The sequence below is a fragment of the Chrysemys picta genome, chromosome 11 (genome assembly GCF_011386835.1).
Source record: "Chrysemys picta bellii isolate R12L10 chromosome 11, ASM1138683v2, whole genome shotgun sequence".
Taxonomy (NCBI): Eukaryota; Metazoa; Chordata; order Testudines; family Emydidae; genus Chrysemys; species Chrysemys picta.
The window spans coordinates 4,419,168-4,426,637 of record NC_088801.1 but is presented as its reverse complement, the minus strand read 5'-3'; positions in this window follow the sequence as shown (position 1 = coordinate 4,426,637).

The following is a 7,470-nucleotide window of genomic DNA, read 5'->3' as shown; positions in this document are numbered from 1 at the left end:
CAAGGGATCTGTCCTGAGTCCAGTTCTATTCAATATCTGGTTTGGATAATGGTATGGAGAACACAATTTCAAAGTTTGTGGATGATACCAAGATGGGAGGGGTTGCAAGCACTTTGGACGACAGAATTAGAATGCAAGATGATCTTGACATAGTGGAGAAATGACATGAAATAAATAAGATGAGTTCAATAAAGACCAGTGCAAAGTACTACACTTCAGAAGGAACAAACAATTGCACAAATACAAAATGGGAAATGACTGCCTAGGAAATAGTACTGCAGAAAATGATCTAGAAGTTAGAGTGGATCACAATCTAAAGATGAGTAAACAATTTAATCCTGTTGCACAAAAAAAGCAAACATAATTCTGGGATGTATTAGTAGTAGTATTGTAAGCAGGACATGAGAAGTAATTCTTCTACTCTACTTAGCATGGATAATACTGGAGTATTGTGTTCAGTTCTGGGCACCACACTTTAGGGAAAGGTGTGGACAAGTTGGAGAAAGTTCAGAGGAGAGCAACAAAAAGGATTAAAGGTCTAGAAAACATGACCTACAAGGAAAGATTGAAAACTGGTTTTGTTTACTCTGAAGAAGAAAGTATTGAGGGGAGACATGATAACAGTCTGCAAGTACATAAAAGGTTGTTATAAAGAGGAGGGTGATAAATTGTTCTCTTTATCCACTGAGGACAGGACAAGAAATAATGGTCTTAAATTGCAGGAAATGAGATTTAGGTTATACATTAGGGAAAACTTCCTAACTGTAAGGGTAGATAAGCAATGGAGTAAATTACTTAGGGAGGTTGTGGAATCTCCATCATTGTAGGTTTTTAAGAACACATTAAACAAACACCAGTCAGGGATGGTCTAGATAATACTTAGTCCTGCCTCAGTGCAGGGGGCTGGATTAGAGGACCTATCAAGGTCTCTTCCAGTCTTCCATTCTAGGATTCTACGATCTTGCTTGGCTGGAGCTCGCTCAGTGAAGGGCCCTCAGCTGTGGAATTTGTTTCTGCCAGAGATCTGGCTTGCAACCATCTAAACATGATGTAAGATCCATTTTTTCAGGCAGAGTCACCTTAACAACCAGGAAGGGTCGCCCTGCAGCTGCTTGGAGCTAGAATCATCGAGGTCAAGGCTCTTCGTGGGGATATTCCTCCAGTGTCAGAAGGGTTTGTAAAGACTGACCAGATTCTATAGCAATGGGTGCTTTGCAGAGGGACGCACTAATCATCGTCATGGGAATAAGAAACGGACCACCTGCTAGGCCACAACCAGTCTGTTCCCAGAGGCCAACGGAGGACTGTTGCATATAGTAGCTGTTCTTGCGCTTTGTCCAATACACTTTGAAAGTGCAGAAGTGAAGGAGCGTCCATCGCTTCCTACGGGAGATTATTTCCACAACTGAATGGATCTCGGCATAAGGCAGATTTTCCTCATAGCCAGCTGAAACTTCCCAATGCTCCAAGTTCTACACCTTGCATCACCCTATACAACTCTTCTCCCTCCTTTGGGTTCACACCCTTCAAACTTTTGTGGGAGGTGTCTCATCCACAACGGATATCGTTTAGCCACCCTGGGGTCTCCGCTGTCTTAGAGGTGCTAAACACAAATTGGGGGAACTGGCACTGGCTCAAGGACTTTCAGCTAATCTACTGGGTTGGCCTCTGGCCCTGTCCCACCACCTCCACCTGAGCAGCCCATACAAGACTTACTGGCCCCAGCAGAAGTGTGAGGCTTCCACCCCTTTGCCTCTTCTGAACTTAGTTGCGAATGGCAGACAGGTGGCCATCATACGGCAGCAACAGTTCAGGCTCCTACCCACACTGCTGGTGTAAGAAAGCAACACACCATGGCCTGTAGGGGGCGCTGAGTAGGAAGAAACTATTGCCAGAAGCCGCTTCTCCATTCAAAATTAGCTTGCAATTCAAGTTCTTCTCTCTCATAAACAAACAGCCCCCCCCAAATCTCCCCACAAACAAATCAAGACATCAGTAGGGTGTCTGGTAACTGCTTGTTCCTCAGCGGAAGGACCTGTTCTCATGCCCAGTGAGGGCTCATGTCCCAGACTCACGTTGCCTCACGGGCTGAAATACTGGTTCCTTATTCGGAAGATCAAGTCTCTCGGGCTCTGGTAATATTTTCCGGCCTTTCTAAAGTGCCTGCCTGAATGAATAAGGAAACACGACGACAGACTGGCTCCATGCGCTGGGCGATTGGTTACCACTTACATCACCGAGACAACCCAGACAGAGCGAGGAGAAAACCAAGCAGGGATTAAATCATCCCAGATTGCATTTGTAAACAAAGGTGGATGGGATCAGGTAACGGTTTCCCAAGGAGGAAACAAACAGGCAGACTGTTAAAATAACAAACACTGGAGCTCTTATACTTTCCTTAAACCATTGCTGCTGATTTCTTTCCCCCCCTCTCCCACACTTGATAACTGCTGTGCGATTTAATTAAATACGCTGAGGAGGACCGGGCTTTCTCTCTTTGGACGGCGCCTGTCACCCAGAATGCAGTGCTCCAAGGATGACAGAAGTCTAGTCCCCACCACGCTTTGCTGCCTCTGAATCCTACCAAGAACCTCTCTTGCACAAAACTTATTTTTCTGCATTGTTCAGTTCTGTTACTTCCTCATTCTCTGGTTCTTTTCTTTTTAATGTTCTCCCTCTCCAATAGTATGTCCGCCTCATCACTTCTCCTCTTAGGCCTGATCGACATGAAACATTTAGATAGATCAACAGGGGTGTGACAAATGCATAGCCCAGAGCGCCAAAGTTCAGCAGACCTAGCCCTCAGTGTAGACGCGGCTAAGCGGATGGAAGAATTCCCTTCCATTGATGGAGGAAGCATCTAACATTACAGGGACCCAGCTGCAGTTGTGCTTCTGTAGTGCCCATAGTGTAGACATAGCCCAGAGGCTGGATAGCAGCCCTCTGTGCAAACATCTTTCTGGCAACCGACCTTATAGGGGAGAGAGGCTCTTGAAAGCAGCACGTTCCATCCTAGAAGGTCTTAATCCTTCCAGATGCTTTGTCACAAACTGTGCTTTGACACTGCTGGACTATTGAAGGCAGCCAGACCGTTAGGCGAGGGCAGAGCTCGGCGCACGGAGCTCAGAAGGAAAATTCTAAAGGCCGGTGGCCTTTGTTACTGGGGCTTTAAACCTGCTCTCCAGTTTGAGTAAATGGATTAAGAAATGGATTAAAGAACAGGCTGCTTAACGCGGCTGCTTAATTCTATAGCCTGGAGCAATACCACTTCGTGCTGCGAACCTGTCAGATCTCACAGGCTCCACGCGTGTCAGGACTTGAGCCTTTTAAAGAAAACCAAAGTAGTAGGTGGTTCTCTTCCTTCTGAGTTGGCTCTAATTCAGTGCTCCAGTGAGGTGGTAGGGCCCACGGAGCGGCTGGAGGAGCCGACGTTCAGAAAAGACATAAAAAGCACCATGAGCTTGACTACCTACGGTTTTCATTAAAACTCCTGTGTCACTTTTTGCACGGATAAGGTGTTATATTGTGTCCAGCTAGGGTAATCATAGTCTGATTAGCTAAATTCCTTCAGTAGTCTCAGCTGCATTTAGAGTGCCTGCCTGCATCCTGTTGTTTATTATTGCAGTATGGCTATAAAACACTTCAGAGGTGGCTGCCTTTCAGTGGTGGGCAAAGGGATCTTTGTGAATGGCAGAAGTGTGTGAGCTATTTCGGTATCCTTCAGGCTGAACAGTGAATAATAATAATAGCGTTCCCCAGGGAAGGATGGCAAAGAATTGTACAGACATTCCCAAATGATGCTTCACAACCCCCAGGGATAAATATGATTATAACACCCATTTCACAGCGGGGAAACTGAGCCACAGTGAGAGAATAGGTAACATGCTCAAGGTCACAGAGGGAGTCCACTTACTGTTTATTTATAGGCTTTTCTATGGTTCTCAGCATTGCCTCACGAACATTAACGGATTTATCTTTACAATGCCCTGTGAGGGAGGCTGGTTTTCTTATCCCCAACTTATAGATGTGGAACTGAGCCTTGCCCCAGGAAGCCTCTGGCACAGCTGGGGTGAGACGACAGAACGTTTAATTCCCAGGATACATCTCACTAAATATAAATGAGCCACCCAAGTGCTGAAGGAGCGAAGTGAGACTCAGCTGGGCTCTGAGGAGCGGAGTGGAGGTATCCACAGCATGCGAGGGCAATAAATTATCCAGCATTGAGAATGACTTTCTACAACCTTGGCTTTAAAGCTTTAATTTAGGTCTTCCGCACTCCCATCGTATTGTGCTGGGGAGCGGGGGGATGTGTGTGTGTGTGCCCACCATCTGGTCTTTTCTATAAAGATACATTCCCACCCACCCCAAACATCCTCCCACCCTTCCTTGAAAGCAGCAACACCGGCCGTTTGGAAACCTGATCGGCTTTCTATTTATAGACGCAGCCTCAAAAATGGAGAGGAAGTGGATGGTCAGGCTCCAAGGGAAAAAGCGCGCAAATCCCCTCAAATCCCTCTGCTCATAGAACTCCCATCGAGCTCAGTGGTGCACCTGAGGCTTGCATGATAAAGTTCCACATCTCTTAGCAATATTTAGCACTCAAGGAGTACAAGTGACAGTGAACGCTGGGTTCCACGCAGTCCACCTAGATGGAGGCGACACTGGTGTACGGGGAAAATATCTGAAGAACATAATGGCTGTTGTGTCTGCTCCCTGCTGTTGGGGCTGCCTACGATCACCGTTTTCCTCAGCTGTTCAAAATATCGGGGACTTACTGGATCCCCATCGCTGCTCCTGGATTCCCAGAGAGGGCAATATCTGTCCCTCAGATTATGACCTTTCTCGTCTGACATCTCACCTCCAAGATGGACTATTACAATGTCCTCCACTTCAGTCTACCGTTGAGGATCACTTAAAAGCTTCAACTAGTGCAGACTGCCTCTATCTCTGCCTCTGAAGCAGAAAGGGAAGACCTGAGCATGTAATGGTTGTACTTGGCAATGGCTTCCTGTTTTGCTTCAAGTGCCATCGACTGTGGGCATTATCACTGTGAATGTTCTTGGGGTGCCCAGGACTGAGAGTCCCCTTGTTACCCCCAGCCTCCAGCTCACATTTAACTGTGTAAGCTCCCTAACACCACCAGCCTGTTCGTGCTCTCCTCTGGGGTATGCTAGTTCTTATTTTGCCCCAGTGCCTGAGTCCCTTTGAAGTGTTCCCCCAGTAGGGTCCAGCCCCTTATCCACTCAACTCTCTCAGAAATACCTGGTTTGCTGTCTCCAAAGAAACAGAATGCACACCAGCATGTATGATTCAACTCAGAATCAGCACCATGCTTAATATCACAGCACTGAGATATATTTATAGTGAAAACCAGAATACGTTTATCTTCAAAGATTCAAGAGATCACGAGTAAGAACAATGGAAACAAATGGTTACATATAAAATAATAACACACTTTCTAGAGACTACACTTTACTACCTAGTTAACCTGTCTAAAGGTGTTCTTTCTCACCCAAAGTCTTCTGCAGGTTTTCAGTCAATCCTGGCTGAGATCCCTTTTTCATGAATGTAAACACACTGCCTTTTCAATGCGTAGGTGCAGGATGAAGGGGTGTGTTCTTTCCTTTATACTTCCCATCCCCCGCAAAAGCTCATAGTCTGTACTCACAGACAGGCAAGACACCAGGGCTTATTTTTCCTGTGTGCTGCTTCCTGTCTCTCCATTGAATTTGCATGTAAATGGCCTTCCATTGTGTTAGTTTACAATGCATAATTCATACCCTGAGAGAGGTGAAAAAACGTCTCTTCTTTGACAGAAGACCTGTTTTTTCTCCTCTGCTGGTGACTCATACCGTAATACGGACTCTAAGAACATAGTTTCAGTATCTACACATAACTCCTTACATAGTATCTGTGTGTACATTTCACAACAACATTACTGACCAGTGTGGTTTTCATTTGAGTCCTTGAATGACATTCTTTGGTGCACCAGAATGTACATACCAGAATCAGGACATTCCTGTAAACCCCTGGTCAAGTGGCTTTAAGGGGTTCTTGGGCCACAAACATTCACACAGCTGTGAATATCCTAGGACCTGGCTAACTCTCACACTGCTTCTCTCCTTAAGCAAAAGGCGTGATCCTCCAGAATGCTTTTCCTCTCCACTTCATGTACTGCGAACTGGGTAAAACACTTCCCTCCTGCAAGCTGTGGCCCTCCATCCAAGTTCCATGCAGGTGGCTATGCTCTGTCCCCTGTTGGGATCTTGGAGGTGGGTGACAGGGCATTTTCAGTGGATGGCCCTTGATCCAAAAAACGTTGCTCATGCCTGCGCCCCTTCTCTCTCTTGTGTGACCCATTAGAACCCGAGTATCAGAGGGGTAGCTGTGTTAGTCTGGATCTGTAAAAAGCAACAGAGAGTCCTGTGGCACCTTTAAGACTAACAGATGTATTGGAGCATAAGCTTTCGTGGGTGAATACCCACTTCGTCAGATGCACGTGACCCATGAGAACCCAAGTTTGCCAATTTTTGGGGTGCTGAGCAGCCACTGTTTGTTCACTCAGATAGCACAGCAACAAGGGTGGGATAGAAACCAGAGACAAAAGAGATTGTCTCAGTTGGGGCAGGTGCTTAGCAACGGGATGATGTTAGTGGGATTTGCACCAAAAGCGAGCAGCAGTTCTTCACTTTAATTTCAGTAATGTGCCTGCACAAGTCCAGTCAGAGGTGGAATGGAAATACATCTTTATCAGGCAACGGGGCCAACGCCTGCAACATTCCCATCCCAGTGACCTGCAGAATAAAGGTGGCACCTGGGAACGGAGTGCAACTTTTCTACAGCAGGGTGCAAACACTGGAGTCAGAGTCTGAAGATTTACACACACAGCAGAAGAGAGCACATGCAAAGAGAATTCTGCCTGGACCTGTACAAATTTTCACAGGGGGCCTGAATTCCCCGTCTGGTACAGGATGTGATAACAGAGAACGGCCCTGCTTTTTACCTAGTCCTCCCAGAAAGATGGCAATTCACACCCTGTGTGTGTGTCTGTACGGGGGAGGGGGAAAGAGGTTTGGCAAGTCACGCCATTGCCCCGTGACTCAGTTTCCCCATTTGTAAAATGTGGATAATCATACTGACCTCCCTTGTAAAGCGCGTTGAGATCTACTGATAACTATGTAAGAGCTAGGGAAAAAATTCTGGAGCAAGACTTCGGTTTTGCGACAGCTTTTGAGGTTTCGAAATTTGTTTCAATCCACAAGGGAATGGAAATCACCCTGCTGAACATTTCTGTGAAATGGACTTGTGACCAAACGTCCGTTTTCTGCTTGGAAAGGTCAGGATTTCAATTCTACTGTCTGTCTGTCTCTGTCATCAGATGTGTCCAGAGAGCGCTGAATCTCAGAAGGCGCCTAGGCGAAAACATCTTTGAAATCGATGTGTCGCCGCAAAAATCTTTCAGCTTCAATT